At 36.4% G+C, this 21883-nt stretch overlaps 1 protein-coding gene across 2 annotated transcripts in view; it reads right to left on the bottom strand.

Moving 5' to 3' along the window:
• The window catches only part of LOC145666500 (uncharacterized), an 89874-nt gene that overhangs the window by 18974 nt on the left and 49017 nt on the right, over nt 1-21883 (bottom strand). The gene's annotated exons all lie outside the window — the stretch shown is intronic.

Here is a 21883-nt window from a genome sequence, read left to right as displayed (position 1 = left end):
TCTTGCAAACAACGTATAATATTGAAAATGGCATTAGTAAACATAGACAGCTAAACTCAATTGTCAGAAAAGAAAAAGGAAAAAAATCATCTGTATTCGATCCTTAAAGATTTCAGAAAACTTCTAGCACCAACACAACTAAAGATGAGTAACAGCAATATTTGAACAGTATCCTCAATAACAAGAGTTGTTTACATTTTCAAATAAATATCAGGACATAATCTTTGGTAGGCTGCATCACAGCAAGTGAAGGAAATTTCAGATACATTACTGTTCACAAAACATCTCACAGCAGAGGGAGTAAGCATGTGGCTGTGTCGACTAACCTTCCTCCCCAAACACATAACGTTTCCACTACTTCCGCAACCAGCTGTTAAGGGGATATTTCCCTCGGCACAACTTAACATTTAACAGCGGCGGTAATAATAATAATACTGTAGAAACATTATAGGAAGTACAAGACCAACCAGTAAATTAGACTCTACCCCTGACACCCTCACATCGAAAATGTGAGTACTAGCGTATGCCCACCGTCTTCGACGCGTCCTGCTAAACTAGTGAATAGCATTATAGCTAAGATATGACATGAAGACAACTCGAGGATTTACATACAATTTGCAGTGTGGCAGCTTAATACTTAGATCATGAAATATATATGTATGTATATGTATATATATTGTGATAATTAATACGTAGTGTCCACTACCGGACAGACATGAGCTAGCTGTTGCTAATCAAGCTTTACTTCACCAGCATAGTGGTCGTAAATAGACAATACGGAGTGCCCGCTACTAGACAAACATAAGCTAGATGATAACGAGTGATACCATCTACGCAACTCGAGGAATGATTCCATCTAAAGCAAGAGAGAAACGGTGTTGATATCAGACTACCCCATCGGCGTATGATTCGACTTACTGGATAGAGACTCACTTTCGTTTACTCGGACATGTTACGGACAAGATTCACTTGAAATGATATTATAGACATTGTAGAACTGAAATACATATAGTATTGTGCAGTCGCCCCTTGTCGGTCTGAGAGCTCAGATGATGAGTTAATAATTGACGTGTTTGGGAATGTCAGATCCGACAAGTTGCGCCCAGGATTTTGTAAATATAGAACTTAACAAAATGTGAGGTACGGGATCCAACCTGGGTTGCATTTAAATGAAATCCAACATGTACAAAAGAAACAGACTGTGATGTTAAAGGGGGTGAAAAGGGGCAAGAAGGGAGTAACTTTCGGGATAGGTTAATCTACTTGCACTTACTTGCAGGTCTGATCGTTGTCCTCTCGAGGATCCCTCCAACAGGCCGACGTCCGTCCATCCTTCTGTTTGGCTGGCTGGTCGTTCAAGTAACCAGGGTTAAGAGTCGGCGAAACCCGGACAGAGTAACCAACTTCACGAAGACCGCAACTTTAGATAAACTTAAAACTTCTTCTTAAAAAGTAATACATCGTCGTTGAATCAAAGGCGCTCTCTAAGACAGAGCAAGGCTATCAATCGTAAATTTCAAATGAAGCTAGCGGTCTACATTCTAACTCGTCTCTCGCTCCATGTCGACTGTCCCTTCCAATAGTCTTTCAATCGATTTTGTCTGGCCTTCTTTCCGGGTTCATGTCCTGGGTTATTCACTCTGCTTCGCGTCTCGATGAAGAAAGTGCATGGTTGTAGATTAACCAAGGTAAGGTGATGATAGGAATGCTGACGGGGAAGCAATCTGTTATTTTATTAATTAAGAAATTACAAACGTAAGAAGTAAATGACAGACAGCAAAGGCAAATGAACTTAGAAAAAAAATCGAAAGGTGATTTAATTTGAAACGAATGAAGATGCTTTTGACTGAAATGTTCTTTTAAAATAAAATGTCCCATTGTTCAAAATAAGATACTTTTCCATATGTCCAAATACACATATCTTCACATCCCCCCCTGAAATCAAAGTCCCGAATGAAAACATTTCGGAGACAAAAAAATTACTTTTTAGAATTTCTGTTTAAAAAAAATCATTAGCATCTTTGTAGTTCCATTTTGTCTTCATGATAAAAACACAGCAGCAAATATAGTCTGGAAAGAATCATATGATAAGAAATGATGAGTACAGCAGAAATTTTCACACACTAACACAGTTGATAGCAGAACAGTCAATGCCAAATGACGTAAGCACAGCAACGTCGATGTTGTAAACACAGCATCACTAAGCACAAATGTAGATCTGGAAATCACAGGTACAATGTCCTTACACATCACATAACTGGAAAGTTCATTCAGTACAAGTAGATCATAGGAGTAGTGTAGACAGGTATATAATAGTGACATCACAAAATTTAGGGGATACAGTCAATGACTGCCCAAAACACGTAATATACGAAAATAGGGACAATAATTGGATAAAATAATGGAATGAATAAAAAAACGACGAAAAATCAGGGGGAAAAATGCAAAAGTAATAAATAAATCATAATCCATACGTATCTATCTATCTATCTATCTATCTATCTATCTATCTATATATATATATATATATATATATATATATATATATATATATATATATATAGTAAATAAAAATTCCAATTCCAATAAAATTGTAACTCTATAATCAAAATAATTATTACGCGGTAGAAGAAAAATTAATCTAGCTACCCATAGAAAGAATAGATAAAACAATACAAAAGAATGTTGATTTCAGGTTTTAGAAAAACGAATTGTAAAGAATTTAGTTCCACAATGACCAACGTGTTGGCAGAGTTATAGCCCTCTGCACTGACTATTAAAACCTTAAAAGAAATCAACATGACAGACTATCACCAAACATATTCCTAAATCCCTAACTAAATATGCGATAAAAGAAAAAAAAGAAAAAAAACTTCTTTTTTTATATATACAAAAGTAAAAGTACGTATACCCACAGGAAAATGTGGAATCAAGTCAAATCTTCAAATATACAAAAGTATATATCAAATAAGCATAAATCTTCATCATACATAAATCCCAAGTCATTTTCATGATGAAATACGCAAGTTTACTATATACACTGCAGGCGATGAAAAATTGATCATTCCAAAAGATCACTAAAATCACACAAGAGGTTATAACAGTGTATATTCCTTTGAAAAGAATACATTGACTGAGTATGTTCCCAATAACTAATAACAAATCGTAGTATCGAATCAAAAATCCAGGGAAAGAAAAACTTCATTCTTCTTTACATCCACATTTGGGTTATAAAATGCATCTTGAAAAATGCAAAAAACGTAGGGATTCCTTCTTCATCACTATCATAACATAGATAGTATACAAATATCAATTCATAGTTGCGTCTATCTCCCTAGTTTTCTTCTGCAAAACATAATGTATCAATAAGATGTTGATTAGATGACCAAGAAAAAGAACGTGTTCTACAAAGTTAACCAACAGTTCTAAGTAACTAAAAAAACAATGATGTCTATATGAGTACTCCTTTTTCTCCTTATCTTCGTTGTAATTGTTATTGCCGGCAAGACTTAGAAATACAAACAAATCAAAACAAATTCCATAATGACATGGCCAGTGTCAAAACAAAATTCGTCACCAAGTTCACAGATGTTTCCTTATCCATCAAATCTTCCTTTGAGAACCGTCTTCTTTTTTTCCCCTTTTTTTTAAAAAAAAAACTTCATTGCAGAGAAACAGCTTCCGCTACTTTTCCTTCTTCCAAGAGAAAATACACAGGTAAAAGACGCTGATAGAGATCCCAATTTTCCTTGTCGAAAATACACAATACAATACGGTCTACGTTGTCCACATGATCCTCTAAAAATTTTCGTGTACTCAGCAATGCAATTCTCGCAGCAGGTTCCTTAGGGAAATGAAATGCACCAGCAGCGATGCAAGGAAAAGCCACAGTTGAAAACTGATTTTTCAACACAAAATCAAAACAATTGTTATAACAATTCTCCAAAGTCTTCTTGTTCGCATCTCTGGGACCACACGTCAATAATACATAATCAGCGGGGAGATTATAGCCTGGAGCAATCTTCACTTGTCCTGGTTTTCAAGAACGTATTTTCTCGCAATCCTTACGAAATTCTTCTCCTGCAGCTTCTTGGATACTTCTGTCTGCTCCTCCTAATGGAATAAGTAATTCATTTGTGGGGTTGACAACGGCGTCAGCTTTAATCATAGCGATATCTCCTCGAAAGACACTGATTTTCTTGTTGATTGCATACTTGGCACTGAACTTCGGTTTCAAACTGGAACAATTCTTCCCTGTTTCAGCCCAAGTGGGTAATTGGTTGGCAATCACAACCTCACGAAGATTCACAGATGGAATATCTTCTTCTTTTTCTATCATGTTTACCGAAGGATTAAAAATAATTTCATAGTGTTCTTTTTCTTTCTCTCTCTTATTTCTTCCTTCCTGTTCTTCGGCACAGCAGGCATTCGCAGTAGCATCCTCGACAACGTCTTGTATATCCAAGTCAACATCATCTTCTTCTTCCTCTCCCTCGTTTTCCTTCTCCTGTCTCTCGTAGTACTTCTTCAATCTTTGTACTGCAATCGAATCAACCTTAAATCTTCCTCGTGCAGTCTTGAACTTAACAAAATAGGAATTTGGGTGGTCAATATCTTGAATTATTCCTGGACCAAAATAACGTCCACTGAAAGCTCTGGTGGATCCTTTCTTCATGGTGCTGTCCAAAATCCATACCTTGTCTCCGACTTTGAAATTGGGTTTCGAATGACGTTTGTCATAAAATTTCGTTGCCGTCTTATGTCTCTGGAACCATTTGTCATGGGCTTTGTCTCTTATTTCTCCAAGTTGCTGTAAACGTTCAGCATTGTCCTGAAATTGACAAGGGGTGTCCAAAATTGCTTCGTGTAGCATTCTACATCTGAATCCATGCAAAAGTTCAAAGGGGCTGTATCCAGAGGATAAGTTAACAGTTAAATTGTGGGCTAACACAATAGATGGCAGCAGTTCGACCCATTTTCCTTGATCTTTATTACATAACGCAGATTTCAGTCTCTGTTCAATGTTTCGGATAGCTATCTCGGCTGTCCCGTTAGCGTAATGAGCTTGAACATTTACAAATCGAATCTTAGCTCAAATCATCGCACACAACTCCTTGAATAGATTACTTGTAAAACATGGACCTTTGTCTGTGACTAATTCTTTGAAAATACCGTATTTCAAAATTACATTTTCATAAAGAAAACTACTTACAGAAGACGCTGTTATATCTGCTAATGAACCACAAATAGTATACCGAGTAGCTGCATCGACTACGACAATCAAATACTTGTGTCTCAAAATATTACTCGAGGAGTACACCCCTCCAATGTCTACAAAAATGCGATAGAAGGGCGGCACTTGAGGATACGTTTGCAATGTACCATAAGCAGAACCAGGTTTATTTTTGCTGGACTGGCAAATTAAACATTCTTTGCATTTCTGACAGATATAACATGTTATTGTTTCATATTAGGGAAATACACAGATTTCACTAAAAGATAATATGTCTTGGAAAAACCTCCGTGACTTGATCCAATGGCAGAAGTATGAGCCGCATCAAAAACTTTATAGCGTAATGAAACAGGTACAGCAACTAAAAATTTCATACCACTAGATGTTTTTTGTTTTCTATACAAGATTCCTTCTTTAACCGTGAAATAAAATGCCTGTCTTTCAATTTTGGGATTTTTCTTTTCCTTGTTTTCTAACCAATCAAAAATATCCTTATAAAACGGGTCCTTCATTTGTTCATCTCTGAGAGAAGGCTCGTCACTTAGCATATTGTTACACTCTGTAACAGTGGAAGAAAATACTCGAGGGTCTTCCTCATTTTGTTGCTCATCAGAAATGTCCCTGGGGGCTCGAGAAAAACGTGAAAGTGCATCGGCTTCTATGTTAGATACCCCAGATATGTGTGTCACAGTAAAGTTATACTGGTCAATAAAACTAAGCCACCTAGCAAATTTACCTACATTTTTTGTCTGCTTCAAAAACAAAAGACTCTTACAATCGGTTTTAAAAAAAAAGTGACGTCCCAGTAAAAATAACGAAAGGATCTAAAGGCATATATAATACTCAAAAGTTCAAGTTCATAGGGATGTCTAGACTTCTCACTTTTACTTAAGCTACGGCTACAATAAGCAATAGGTGCTAACTCTGGGTCATCTGGAGAGCATATGGGTTGTTTGAGCACGGCAGCCAGACCGCGAGTTGATGCATCACAGAACAAGTATACAGGGTGTTTCGGATTATAATGCATCAAATATGGCGATTTTATGATAAGATCTTTAATTTCCTCAAAAGCATCTTGTTGTTTTTGTGTCCACTTAAACGGTACATCCTTTCTGAGAAGTGAATTCAAAGGCTCCGCAATTTCAGAAAAATTAGGTAAGAATCGTCTTACAAAGCTAGCTAATCCTAGAAAACTTTTCACATGTTTTTTCGTCTTCGGACGTTCATAATTACTAATGGAGTCAGTTATTTTCTTGGAAATTCGCAAGCCATCGTACGAAATATCGTGTCCCAAAACTGTTAATGAAAAATAAGCCAATTTCGTTTTTTCTGGTGCAAGTTTAAGACCACGTTCTCTAATTCGTTGAAATAACTTCTTGGTGAGATTGATAACATCCTCAAAAGTGTTCCCACCCCAAAAAAATCATCAAGGTACCCGAAAACTCGTTCAGATTCTAATCCTTCCAATGTCATTTTCACTAATCTGTTTAAACCAGCGGAACTAGTGATAAGGCCTTGAGGGAGTGCTGTAAAACAAAAAGAACCCGCTCCTGGGATTGAAAAAGCAGTGACGTGTTGGTATTCTTCCGCGATTTTCACTTGAAAAAAACCACTGAGCAAGTCCGAGCAGCACAGGTAGCGACACTTACTAAGACGCGAAAGAATGTCTTCTATCGACGGTACAGGAAAACTGTCTGGTGCAATGTGTAAATTGATCGCTCTACAATCCAAACAAAATCTATAAGATCCGGACTTCTTTTTCACGAGAAGAATAGGCGAGTTATAACTCGAGATACACCTCCTAATAACCTTTTGTTTGAGCAAAGTATCAATGTGTTTTTTAACTTCTTCTCTTAAGTGGAAGGGGATAGGAAACTGATTGGTGTGAACTGGGACGTTATCTAGCATTTTAATTTCATGTACGTAGCCCTTGGCCTCTCCAAAATCATCCTCTGACCAAGAAAAACAATCCTTATACTCCTCTATAACAGAATAAAACATTTGCTTCTGATCGTCCGAAAGTTGAGGGTTAATGTCCACACGCTTGACATCAAAACCAGAAGGAAAGTTATCGTTGTCTTGTTTACTGGCTAAACCGTGATTTTGAACACTATCTGTATCATTTGGATAATGTGCACCCGGCCTAATGTCAATAGCTTCACCTAAATGAAGATTTTTCTCTAAACACAACTTTTTGTTGGTTGGGTTGACTACTCTAATGACAGAATTAACAGGATCCACTCTAGACTCATTAACAAAAATTTCGGCTTTAGAACAGATTTTCTCATTGGGTTGCAAAACATTTTTAACTCCCACTAAATCATTAATTTTTCGAACAGGTACTGAAACACTGGAATTTGGTGGCAAAGTAACAGATTTCGCCGTTATGAAATACGCTTGCATAAGGTTCGCTGTTTGTTCGGAAACTGTGCCTATAGAATGACTTTCAGGTAAAGCGTGATCAGTAGGCTTCCCAAACCTAACTATGTGAACTACGTGAATATCCTGGTTAATAGTGACATGTTGAGGAAGTAACCAATCATTTCCCAACAAAACAGAAGATGCACATTTGTCAACAACTCTAAAAGTATGCGTAAATGAATAGCCGTCAATTTTGAACTTCAGCACAGCTAACGTGTTAGTTTCAAGTCCTTTACCCGAGATGCCACGGATAATAGTACGTCTTTTAACAAGTCTAGTGTTCGGAGGAAGGAGCTCTCTAGTGCAAATTGAAATTTGACTCCCAGAGTCCAACAATGCTTTATACTCTTTATTTCCAATAGTAATTTTGATACAAGGCAGAATCCTATCCCTAACAATAGGCGTAGTAATCGTGTGGGTCTTAAAAACAGGTCTTTCACCATTCCCTGAACTATTTCCTGGCTATGTAAAACATTACAATTATTACTTCTCCTGACTTGCGCCATGTTGCACTCTAATGCTTTGGCCGGACAGTGTATTTTATTATTCGCGGGAGACTTGCTATGATTCTGTTTGCGCTTGTTCTGTTCGTTCTTAACCATAACAGAGGTATTCGTCGCAGAGCCCATTCTATCAGGCATATTATTATTATTATTGGCACTTTTGCATTCAAAGGAACGAAAAGAAGAAAATGAGTTACATTTCTGTTGATGAGACGGAATAGAATCTACAGACTGTTGATCACCGCATTCTTTCTCAGCGGATAAGATATCATAATGCAAACGTGCAAGCATTTCTTTTTTTCCCTGTTGTTCTTCGAGAGGAAATGAAACATGAGAATTATCGCGCAATGAAACATCAGCTATCTTAGCGATAAATTCCGGTGTACTAAACTGCAAGACTCGTTCTTTCGAATTAGCTTTAATGAGCGTCTTATAATTCACTATTAGCTCAGCTGACTGTTCTTGTAATAAAAACTCACATAGCGCATCAACGGATGGAAACGATTTGTTGCATGTAAGCTTAAAATACTGAGGCAATAACCCTTCAATAAGGAAATTAATTTGTTGTTGAATCGGCATGGCTTTATCAAAACTAAGTATGAGATCTAGCTTCTCATAAATATATGTCATAATAGGTTCCCCTTCTTTTTGATCTCTGGAACGAATAGTATGTTCCGTCACTTTCTTAACCACAAAACCACCAAATAATGTGATCATTCGTCTCTTTATGTCTACATACGACAAGTTCACAAATTCGTCTGTCCTAGTTAAAGCTAGAAACCACGCTAAGGCTCCGTCCCTTAATAGATATGGAAGCAAATGACGCTTCTTTACTGCATTGAACTCATAAATGACGCAGTAAGATTCGAAATACTCAAAAAAACGAATAACGTCTTCCCCATACTTGCCGTGAAAAAATGTGGGGTGCACAATAGAATCTAGAGACGTAAGACGAGCTTGTGCCATAATGCTAGTTTTCACCATTTTCTCTAAATATCTCTAAATAATATAACTAAAAGCACATAAAACAAAATAATACAACAAATTGAGAGGGTGGAGGGAGGGTGGTAAAACAAATAGAATTTCATCAAATTCTAATGGTGGGCGGCAAACAAACTAATGCAAAATAAATCGAGGGTCGCAGATATGTGTGCATCCACACAAGTTAAAACCACATCTCCGCCATGTGCAGTCGCCCCTTGTCGGTCTGAGAGCTCAGATGATGAGTTAATAATTGACGTGTTTGGGAATGTCAGATCCGACAAGTTGCGCCCAGGATTTTGTAAATATAGAACTTAACAAAATGTGAGGTACGGGATCCAACCTGGGTTGCATTTAAATGAAATCCAACATGTACAAAAGAAACAGACTGTGATGTTAAAGGGGGTGAAAAGGGGCAAGAAGGGAGTAACTTTCGGGATAGGTTAATCTACTCGCACTTACTTGCAGGTCTGATCGTTGTCCTCTCGAGGATCCCTCCAACAGGCCGACGTCCGTCCATCCTTCTGTTTGGCTGGCTGGTCGTTCAAGTAACCAGGGTTAAGAGTCGGCGAAACCCGGACAGAGTAACCAACTTCACGAAGACCGCAACTTTAGATAAACTTAAAACTTCTTCTTAAAAAGTAATACATCGTCGTTGAATCAAAGGTGCTCTCTAAGACAGAGCAAGGCTATCAATCGTAAATTTCAAATGAAGCTAGCGGTCTACATTCTAACTCGTCTCTCGCTCCATGTCGACTGTCCCTTCCAATAGTCTTTCAATCGATTTTGTCTGGCCTTCTTTCCGGGTTCATGTCCTGGGTTATTCACTCTGCTTCGCGTCTCGATGAAGAAAGTGCATGGTTGTAGATTAACCAAGGTAAGGTGATGATAGGAATGCTGACGGGGAAGCAATCTGTTATTTTATTAATTAAGAAATTACAAACGTAAGAAGTAAATGGCAGACAGCAAAGGCAAATGAACTTAGAAAAAAATCGAAAGGTGATTTAATTTGAAACGAATGATGATGCTTTTGACTGAAATGTTCTTTTAAAATAAAATGTCCCATTGTTCAAAATAAGATACTTTTCCATATGTCCAAATACACATATCTTCACAGTATGTAAATGCACTGAATAACCAATGATTAATGGATGTATATATATATTGTCTTTAGTTTATAAACGATTCAAACCACAGAATAAACACATGACGATAATAGTATAGCACTGGATATTGTAAATGGAGACGACTTGAACGAATTACATGAACGGCGGACAAATTCCCTCACAGTTCCGGGACGACATTATTTCTTTCATAGAATGAGATAAAAGATAATGAAACATAGTTACCTGGGACGGTGACCCAAAGCTTACCCAACCTTTCGCTGCTTACAAGTGGACAGCACCGACACCACAGGCCAGTTCAAAGGGCTCCAGTTCGGAGAGCATCCTAGGGTAGCAACCGGTCTCCAACGACCTCACAGGCATCTCGGTACATGACGGTCGTTATCATGGGCATAGGCACAGCTTGACTAAATGGTAACCTTCTTTGATTGATAGCAATCAAATACACTCCACCAATTCCCTCACCAGGTAGACAATCTCACTGCAAAGTTGCTGAAACACTCACGTTCACAACAACGACCGCAGACGGGAACTTCACTGAAAGATGCATTTACGTCCCACAAAAGCAGGTGGAATCAGACGATGAGTAACAAAGGACGGAGTCCCATATTAAGGAAAGCAGAGGACGGGGAATCGCTACGTCAAGAAGAAAAGACCATACATAATCGAGCTTGGTCCCAGAGACAGTTCTTGGGAAAGGGCTGTTAGACTTCCACTTACATCACAGCAAACGATTAGCGAGTATCAAGACTATCCTAGTAATATCCTGTACGAGCACGAGCTGAGTGTTCGTAGGTAATTTATTGTAGTTCACTGCACGCACACTAATCTACCATCACTATTCCGTCTCAGCACCTCCTATTTAAAAAGTTCGTGATGGGAAATAATCATTTCACTGCATGACACGCAGTAATCAGGTCAAAAGACAGGACGAAAACTACACTTCCGTTCTCACCACCATATTTTTCCCGGTACAAAGAGCTAAGACAAAGGGAGCGTGCGCCTGCATCCAACTCGCTCTCTGATTGGTCGCTCCTTACTACGCATTAGAGCGTAATACCGAAACGACAACTTTAATAATAATATGTATATGACTAAATAGAAATAGAATTTATATGAATCAATGTTTATATATGCACATTTATAATAATCCCTCCGTTTAAACGAAACACAAAATTTCAAATTATTTCAAGCAGTCAGAGCTATCTTCAGACGCTGAAAGATATCCGCCCGACGCAAGTCATAGACATACAAAAGAAAAGTAGCATACTACGACTACACACACTAGTCCAATTGTCGACCATCTTGAATCCTTCATGAGGGTCGAGAATTGAGAAAATATAAAAGAAAATAACATTTACTAAGAGCTAATTAGACATTTATACGAATAATCTCTTTGAGAAAATGTAACGCTCAAAGAGGAACGTTACAAATAAACGAACGTGTTTCTTTCTTTCGAGTCTAACTGTAGAAATGTCCCACAAATTTACAGGAAGCCCATGCGCATCCACGTGGAAAATAGGAAACGCAATTTCTGCGATGTTCAAATCTATTTCGGCAAGCTCTCACCGCAAGCGGAAAGCTCTTGCTTTATTAGTCTCTTTTCCCTCATATCTCTTTATTTCTAACTGCTTACCTCATTATATCTAAATTTCTCAGTATAGGATCACTTTTAAACATTTAATACTGATTGATTTTTCAAATACCACGCAAGATGTAACTACTGAACTTTTTACTTTCCATTCATTCTTATATGCAAAGCAAGACAAAAATCAATCTTTTTGTTGAACTTAATTATTTTATACTACAGTAAATAAAACAATATTTACTACAGTTGTCGCGGTGGAAATATATCTGCTATGTATGTGTATATAAAGTTTCTTTATATATCAATAGTGTTCATTTTTCCGGAAACACTTCCCAATATCGTGAGAGATTCTCAACAAATAGTTCACACAACGTTATAGCATAGTATCTACATTATATATTTAATCAACATAGTGCCTACATAAAAATAAATAAGTGCCATTAACAAACAATCAAAAACGTTGGTCAGTACGCAATTATGTTTAATCTCGCTTTCAGGAATACGAAAAGCACGCAATTATAAAAATTCGAGCAAATTCCACAATTGGTTCTGCACTAAGCTCTGATGTATGAGCTATGAACTCCACTAAATCATTTTTCCTTGAGTGGGGACTCTGAGGGAAGCCCCTATGCATGTCTAAAAAAGACTGACTTTTTTCGTAACTAGTCATATATTTCCACATAAATAAGAAAGCAAGTCGCTCTAGAAGTATCATATGTAGTTTTGGATCCCCAAGTATCCTTAGTTATAATACCACAGATCACTGTTCCCCAATGTTTCAGATGTCTGGAAATAGACATAAAACGTAATAATAATAATAATAATAATAATAATAATAAAAATAAAACTTTCTAATGATATAATGTATCTTGATATACTTCTTTGTTGGTTAAGTTGCCCACGAGACGAAACAACACATACTCTTCAAATAAAATAAAGCTTGGTTGCCCGTGAGACAATTCATAATACCCTTTTCCCTTTACATTAGTTAATTAGTCATAAAATCTACAGTGTCTGTATATTCTTTCAATTCATGAGCATATAAAATATTCACAAAATTCGGGGGTGATACCGGTCCGCGAACATCCTCAACCATTCTTTTCAAAAAGCAGATATTTCTGGTGCGTGGTGGACGCTGGCTCAGGGGTAGTTTTCTCCGGTTTAGGAAACACGGTAGCTCAGTGCTAAAGCAAATATCTCTGTTGCGTGGTGCGCGGTGGTTTAGGAGTAGTATGGGAAACACGGTGGCTCAGTGGCACAATACATATCTCTGTTCCGTAGAGGCGCGGTGGCTCAGGGGTGAAGCGTTCACCTCCGGTGTTGGGCGTTCCTGGTTCGATTCCAGCTCCCCCTGAATTATTTTCATGGCAAATCATGTTCTTTCATTACAACAAAATTTTCAAACTTTGTTAATTATAACAACAATAATGTAAAAACTTATGTAAGTTTTGATATGTCCTCTTGAAGAACACAAATGAAAGAGGCATAAAAACACAAGTTTTTAAGACTGCGCGATTACCACAACACAGTATTGAACGAAGATATTCAAAATGAAGGTGTAGTAAATTTATATACTTTATTTAATTATTAATATAATAGGAGGGATAAAACAGAGGTAAGCTAAATGAATTTTCGTTGTAAAGCCGCTTGGGTTCAATTCTCTCATTGTAGAATGCGGAAAAAAGGCGGGATATTCCGTTTCCACACAAAACCGTCTCGTTTCTATAGTATTCAATTTACATTTTATTTTTCTTCTTTCAATAATATGACAGAATACATTTAAAGATAACCAACGTGAACAATCAATTTATCATTTTCTTTCTTTTCGCTAGTTTTACAAAGACTTCCGTAGAATACATATGGAGGTAGATGGGCATTAATTGTAAATTTCTTCAAAATAATTTCCGTTTTCAGACAAATTCATACTGTGCGTAAAAACTCTGGTCGGCAATTTTTGTTGCTAATGTCTGAAAACCGTGACGAGCAATGCTATCCAAACAAGACATTTTGGCGCTCTTAATCACACATAGCGCGCCACGAAACACTCAAGACTGAAATCTACAAAGGTTTAGGAAAAATTCCATTTTAGAATTTAAGATTACGGCTCGTTCTCTCAAAGAGAGATATAATAACAGGCGGCAAGAATTGCAACTTTCAAAGTAACATAAATTTAATAGCACATACATTTGAATGAAGGAATGTGGAAGTGCTTGCCAGTTTATACCGATTTAAATTTATTGTGGGGAAACAAAGCATCTTGTATTCCTGTCGAAACACAAAGCAGCAATAACCCATGGTCATGTAAACCAATTCAGCAAAGGATAAAGCTGTCCCACATACTGTTTAATGATCTCCAATTTGCAGGGATCAAAGAAGTTGGGAGATATATGACAACCATTTATCTGGGTCATTGGCATCGGGGTCATTCAACCCTTCCGCGTCCTACCAGCTGTCATCAAAGATCTCACAAGGATAAAAACAGGACGAAACTCATTCAGCCTTGTTCACGGCCGATGGGTCGGAGTGGGGAACTTCAACCCGGAGAAAGATTTGTCCTCCAGGCAGAAAGATAGTCAATCAGTGGAAAAAGAGAAAATGCAATCATCCATTGACAACATGGAAACTGCGGTGAACGGAAGATTCCATTTTTTCTCTCTCTCTTGCCCCTCACTGGTCACAGTTTCTATGTTGTGAACAGCTCAACACCCCCTTCTTTCTCCTTTCCCCCGCGATGATTGACAACGGTTTACCTCTTGTGTACAGGCGATTGCCCCAAGAGGGAGAGTGGGGCAATCACCTGTACACAAGAGGTAAACCGTTGTCAATCATCGCGGGGGAAAGGACAAAGAAGGGGGTGTTGAGCTGTTCACAACATAGAAACTGTGACCAGTGAGGGGCAAGAGAGAGAGAAAAAATGGAATCTTCCGTTCACTCAGAACTAAAGAAAATGATTAACAAGTGCGTAGATGAATCGTTGTCTATCACTCGGTGGAGGTGTGGCTAACAAGCTCTCTATGTGTGCGAGTGTGTAGAAATGTGTGTGCGTGAGCATTTGCTGTTGGCTCTCAGTTCAGAGAAAGCGCTCGTAGTGGAAGGATGCATGTATCTATGTTTTTGCAAAAGGAAGTTCGTTTTGCAGCGAAAAGATGGAAAATAAATAAATATTCATTCCTTCTTCCCTTTCTTATCCTAAAAGGATCCCTAAATCTCATATAGGGGTTCATTTTATTCCTGTTCACACATTTTTAAATATTTCCATAGGATTTTTTCTAAGTTCGCAATTGCACATTCCTCAGAGCTGCAATAAGAAGCATTCCATTAAAAGATCATTGGTAAGCATAGGCAATCCATGGATAATGCGGGAGCTTGAAGGGTAATATTTCAAGGGGATCCTTGGATGTGTAATCGTATTAATTATTTTTAATTTAATCATACTTTTTAATTATATCATAATTTTACCATATTTCTATTCGACATTCCATAGGAATTTTTAACAGCGAGTAATTTTTAAAATTACAAGTTATATAGGAGTGTTGGAGTAGTTACGAGCTTTTTAGTAGGATCACAGTTAAAAATTGTTCATTGATTAAAATATGGGGAGCCTTCTGATGGTCTGAGACACGTTTTAATGTTATTATATCATAATTTTAGTACGCTCATACAAAGTGTTCTATTAATTTATTAGGAGATTATTTTTAAAATTTCGATTAAAGAAGCGTGTAGGATCATGTTTCAAACAGCAAAGAGGTTATTCATGCTCGAGTAATAAATTCTTTTCCCTCCTAAGGCCCTCTAAGGGCCTGTCCGACCACACCTGACATGAAAATACACAGCTGCACTAAAGTAATTAACAGGCAAAAGGCTATTCAAGTGTACAAGACGCTTCAATCCAACTTGATATTTCTGTAAAGTATGTTATTTGCAATGCAATAAAGCTTTAGCAATGCAATACAAGTATATGCTTTTTTTCTTACCGAGGCTGGGCGATAAACCAATGCAATTTTATTATAAATAAGAAAGTAATTATTTTACAAACTACTTGGTGAACTACTATAACTATTGGTGAAAAACTAATATAACGCTACCCGTTTTTACAACTTTTTGTTAATCTTATTTAAGAATTGCAAAATGAAATAAGAGAGAAAACATATAATGACGATGACTGTTTATTTATACAAGCTATACATACAACAAAACGGAAGTTGTTGGTCACTACTGCTTATTTTTAATACTTAAAAATCATTCTAAACCAAGGTTAAACTCTTAGGGTGGTATTCAGAGAAAATTCGTTAAATAATAGTTAGTCACCGACTAGTTAGTGTAATACTAACACTTCAGTAAGGAAGATGTACTTTTTTGTATTCAGAGTCTACTTTGAGTACAACTAAAATTGATTTGGGAATGATTAACTAATATAACCCAATGCATCAGGTGAGAAAAATAAATGTGGCAACTACGGAAAAGAGATGTGCGCATGCGTAGTTTGTAAAATGGAAATATATGACATACAAAATCCGAAATGTGTCGCACAAGCTAAACCGTGGCTAAAAGGGTACCCTCTGCTCTAGATTAATTAGTCACATGTAATGAACTCCGTCGATTACTATGTCCTAATCAGAGACTCTGAATACACTTTTGATAACCATCTGTTAGTCAACCCCGTAGTATTGCCTTAATCAGACTCTGCATAAGGCCCTTAATGTTGAATGTAAATTAAGACCTGACTTTCTGTGTTATAAAAGTTAGTTCCACAGAGTTTAAATAAATAATATACTTAGGTAAATTTTGTTTGACTTACAAAGATTATTATATTAGCAAAGTGATTTGAAGTAATACGCCAGGGATATGATAAGCCTTGGGCTATATTGCTTAAATCTGTTTTAAGAGTGAATCTATCATTTACGCATTAAATTTTATTATTGGCTATTTACAAGTTTCGGCCTAATCTTGGAAGTTAGCTTCTCGTCTCCTTTTTATGTTACCCGATAACTATTTTAATCGCACACTAATTATAGGCACTATAATTCACTAAATGTACCACGTCTTCCTCTTCATAGCCTAGAACAACGATTAGGTTGCAGCCCACAACACACCTTTTTGTGTGGCTACGAAGTCGGGATCGAACTTTGGACCTCTAAGTATTGCATAAGTTGTAGCCCACAGCAAATCTTTTTGCGTGGCTTCTGGAGTTTGATAGAACTGCATTGAACTCAGGACCTCTCTGTTCCGACATCTTGGGGTATGGAATCAAGAATCAATTTGCGGAGCCTGTTGACCAAGAACTCGTCAGAGAACGTGCAGCACCGTAGTCTGACGTCCGAGAACGACCCCCGTGACCCCAAAACCCAAAATTTAAATACTTCTTACTGTCATTGGTTTTTAAGTTACGAACTACTTTTAGTGACTAAATTTACTTAAGAGGTTAATTTTTAGCTTGTGTTCCATATTTTAATGCAGCCACGAAAATTTTTCCAACGGCCAGTCTCTGTTCCAAGGTTTATTTTGTTTTATATTGAAATTAAAGTTTTTCTTTACTTTTATATTCTCCCAGTGTATATTGTCCTGATCCTAGGTGATCATTACAGCAGGAACGTTTTCAAAATCAGAAACGCTCAAAGTCTGAAATACGTGTTCAGCGTTGTGATGGTGATGAGTTTACGTAGTTAATCACGCTTTTCTACCCAATCAGATTAATCACAGTGGTGAGAATGAATGTATGAAAATGAGAGGAGTGAACAAACGCCCAAGCTGCTGTTTGCGCGGGAATATTAAAAATGAAGATAAACAAGGGGAATAATAACATTTGAAACGGTAGAGCAGGGACTAAAAAGGGTCAGAGCTTAACCCAACGAATTTAGTCTTTTTCAAAGACTAATCATTACTAGTGATTTTTAAAAAAATCCCTTGACATATTAAATGCTTCCAATTTGAAGGAATTTATTGGGATCATTTCTCCATCAACTACTTGTATCGCCAGGAGATATTTTGTGTGCATACTTATCAGTTCTGCTCTGTTTTATCTATCTACATACAGACAAAACTTAAAACTTTTAAATTTCCGTTATATTTTACAAAATATATTTTTTCGTAAAAGAACTATCTAACTAGCTCTATGGCCTATGAAACACGAAGGTTCAATACCGCATTCATAATCTCTCCAATGACTTCTGTCCTTATCGAACTGAATTCAGTTTCTACTTTGTATTCCTATTTCTGTGAGATTCATCTTAACGTTGTTTTTCCATCTGCGTCTGGGTCTTCCTAATGCACGTTTTCTGATTAAATTTCCAGTCAAAACTTTGAAAGCGCTCCTACTTTCTTTCATTCTGGATACATGACCTGCCCATCTGAGCCTTCTAGACTTGATGACTCTAACAATGTTCGGTAAAGGATATAAAATATGCTGTTTAAGTTATAAAAAAATGATCATGTTTGATTTAAAAGTGATTAATTTATGTTTGATAAATGGATGAGAAACTGATAATAATCTAAGTCATAAATTACCGAGGTATTGAGAAACAATTCACAAATTTACTATGTACAGAGTGATAATATCCTTACTCATGAAATGCTCTAAGACAATTTTTGATTGTTATGTCAAAAGAAAAGAATTCTAATGTTATATTTTTATTACAATAGTCAAATCTAAAGTTTGCTTTACAATTTCTTACAATCTTGCAGATATGTTGAATACAACTAACAATAAAACAGTTTATCAAAATTAAGTTAACTTAAAAGGTCTGCATATTCACACCTATTCAATAAAATACTGAATAAAATAACTGCCAAATAAACTTGCTTTAAGAGCATTTATCTATGAGGCCTGACAGGAGAACATCAAGAAGAAATTATTTCGTCCGAGATTTGATTCAAAAGACAAAAGTTAAACTTAAATTCTTAAGTTCGGAGGTTTCTCTCTCATCTCGACGTAGAATATTTCGAAGAGGTTCATTCTTCCAATGTCGATTATGAACGAAGCGTGTAGCATCAGAACAAATGATGAGAGAAGAATAAGCGTTTTTGTTCTAATTTTTTGAGTTTATATATTAGTCTGAGAGACCACTTTCACTCTTAAGAAAACTAAAAACAACCAGTACGTAATAACTCTTTGTAGCTTATTTTCGTAGTGAGTTTTTTTAAAAAGTTATTTGTTTTATGACGTCTCTGGTATTTTCTTGGTACATCATAGATAAAATGTTTTTGATAAAACACTCAAGTACAAAAGTTTTGTTTTTAATATTCGAAACAATTCAAATGTTGTAATAACCATGACAATGCAGTTCTTCGTTATGAATTTTCCGCTATTCCCGATTGCCTTTCTCCTTGGGTCCGAATATTCGTCTCAGGATCTTATTCTCAAATACTTTCAGTTTGCGTTCTCCCCTTAAAGTAAGCGATCATGTTTCGCAACAATATAGAACAACATGCATGATTATCATTCTATATATATTTTGATCTTCAAATTCTTCGACAGAAATCGCGACGACAAAATATTTTGAACTGAATAATAAAACGAATTCCCTGCTTTCAGTCGACATTTAATTTCTTCGTGGATATGATTTTGGACTGTTAATATTGATCCTAGATACTTGAAAGTATCCACTTTATCGAAAATATTATTTGATATTTTGACACATCCATAATTTGCGGTATTATAATCCCAGTGAACTTCCATTTATTTAGTTTTTTCTGCATTTACTTCTTCACCTGCAACCATTTAATAAAGGCCCTGCATTTTTCTATGGTTTTCCTATCTTCTCTTTCAGATTTACCTTATCAGCATAAACCATAACCTAATGAATACGATTCAGCTCTAGGCCCTGGTTGCTACCTTTGATTTTTCTTATAGCATACTCTAGAATAAAATTTAATAATAATGTCGACAACGCATCTCCTTGTTTCAGGCCATTCTCGACGAGGAAGCTCGTGAACAAGAATATTCCTACTCGGACTTTACCTTTACTTTGGGATTCGTTTAAACACATCTTAGTTAATCTAAATAGTTGTTTTCGGTATTCCAAATTCTGCAAGAATGTTGTATAATATTTATCTCCTTATAGAATCGTAAGCGTTTCTAAAATCAATAAATAATTGATGTACTGGGGTATTATATTCCCATTTCTTTTCGAGTATTTGCCGAATGGTAAATATCTGGAGCATTGTTGATTGATTTCGTCTAAATCCACACTGATAATCTCGAATAATTTTATCAGCATATGGGATCAATCTTCCTAATAAAATGTTTCAAGGATTTTATAGAATATTGACACAGGAAAAATGCCTCAAAAATTATTACAATCCGCTTTGTCTCCTTTCTTGTGAAGTTGAACAATGATTCATTATTCCTGCTCTTCTCATAATTCCTCCTTGTTCCAGATAAGAAGAATGAGTTTGTGTATCTTGTTCCATAATTTTCCCCTCTAGCTAAAATTAACTCAGCCAGAATTTCGTCGACATCCGGAGATTTGTTTCTTTAATTTCTTTATAGCAATTTCTACTTCTGCTGTGCATTTTCCTTTCCCCACGAACATTAGTTTTGGGCTGGATATTAAGCAAATCGTCAAAGAAATCTTTCCATCTATTCAAGAGGCTATCTGTATAAGTAAGAATTCTTCCTTCATCTTGCTTTAATATATACGCGCGAGGTTGGTACCCTTTATTAAATTCGTTGATGCCCTTGAAATTGTGTCGAATTTTTTCTTTCACTATTATCTTCAAGTTCATTAACTTAAGCTTTCAAAAAATCGCGTTTCTCTCTCCTATATATTTTGGAAGTTTCCTGTCTGATGTTAACGAATTTAGTGTAGCTATATTGTTCGGATTTTGTAACCAACATAGTTTCGCCTATTTTCCCTTCTCCGTGCATTCCTGGTCGAACCATGATATGTTCCTACGTATTTTCGTGTGTCCAAATTTTTCTCTAACTGAAATTTTAGTGCTATCCCTAATTTGAACCTACGTATCCTCAACATTAGAGCTCTGAAAACATTCTAAAAACAAAAGTTTATTACACTTCAATCTGGTAATTCCTTCTCGCCTGGTTCTCCTCTAATTTCTTTAAACTAAACCTCTCCGTTTTCGGATGTTGAATATTCCCTTTATTCAACGATAATCTCTTTCTCTTGTTATCGCTACTACCTGATAGTGATCAGTGTCACAGTCGGGTCCTCTGAACGAGTCAACATCAATTATGCTAAACAGTTTTCTTCTATCTACTAAAACGTGATCAATTTGATTGTGTGTTCTTCCATCTGGCAAGGTCCATGTATATTTATGAACGTCGCGATGGGGGAGTTTTGGACTCTTCACGATAAGATTATCCAATGTTCCAAAGTTCGCGAAACTAACCCCGATTGATTACTTACCTTATGCACAGACTTTCTTTCCCTATAACCGGTTTGAAAACATCCTGTCACTCTACCTTTGCATTGTAATCCTCTAACAGAATTTTCATATGTCATCGCGGGACTTCGTCAAATACCCACGATATTTCTTCTTAGAAAGTGAGTGTCTTTTATATCGTTATCCTTATCTTCTGTTGGAGCATATACATTGTAAACCATAGTATCACACCACCGATCATTAAGAGTAATAAAAGAAAGTCTATCATTAACAGGTTCAACCCGTTTAATTGCTGATATTAAAAGAATCAAAATTAAAATGCCATTTGTGTGGTCACATATAGAATAAAATCAGAAATTTACAATTATTAGTGGAAATTAATGCTCCACCCCTTTCGAACATTTTATAAGCATATAGTTTCTAATGTATTGAAATTTCATCTCTTATCAATAGTATAAAACGTACAAATGGTTGTATTGTAAATTTCCGTAACTGTTTTTCAAGTGGAATTGTGTACTATCAAAGGTAGTTTTGTTAAGTTTAACAAAAGGGAAAAATACGTTTCTTTAAAACAGTTCTTATTTGTGAAAGAATACATAATGATCACTTTTGGCTGTTGCAATGGTCCAGCCAAGCAGATTAATAAAAATTCAGTGTAGTATAACAATAGCTGCTACTTTTCTTATAAGTT

This window comes from Thermobia domestica, chromosome 12 (assembly GCF_964235325.1).
Source record: "Thermobia domestica chromosome 12, izTheDome1.hap1.1, whole genome shotgun sequence".
NCBI classification, from domain to species: Eukaryota; Metazoa; Arthropoda; class Insecta; order Zygentoma; family Lepismatidae; genus Thermobia; species Thermobia domestica.
This window is presented reverse-complemented; position numbering and strand designations above follow the sequence as displayed.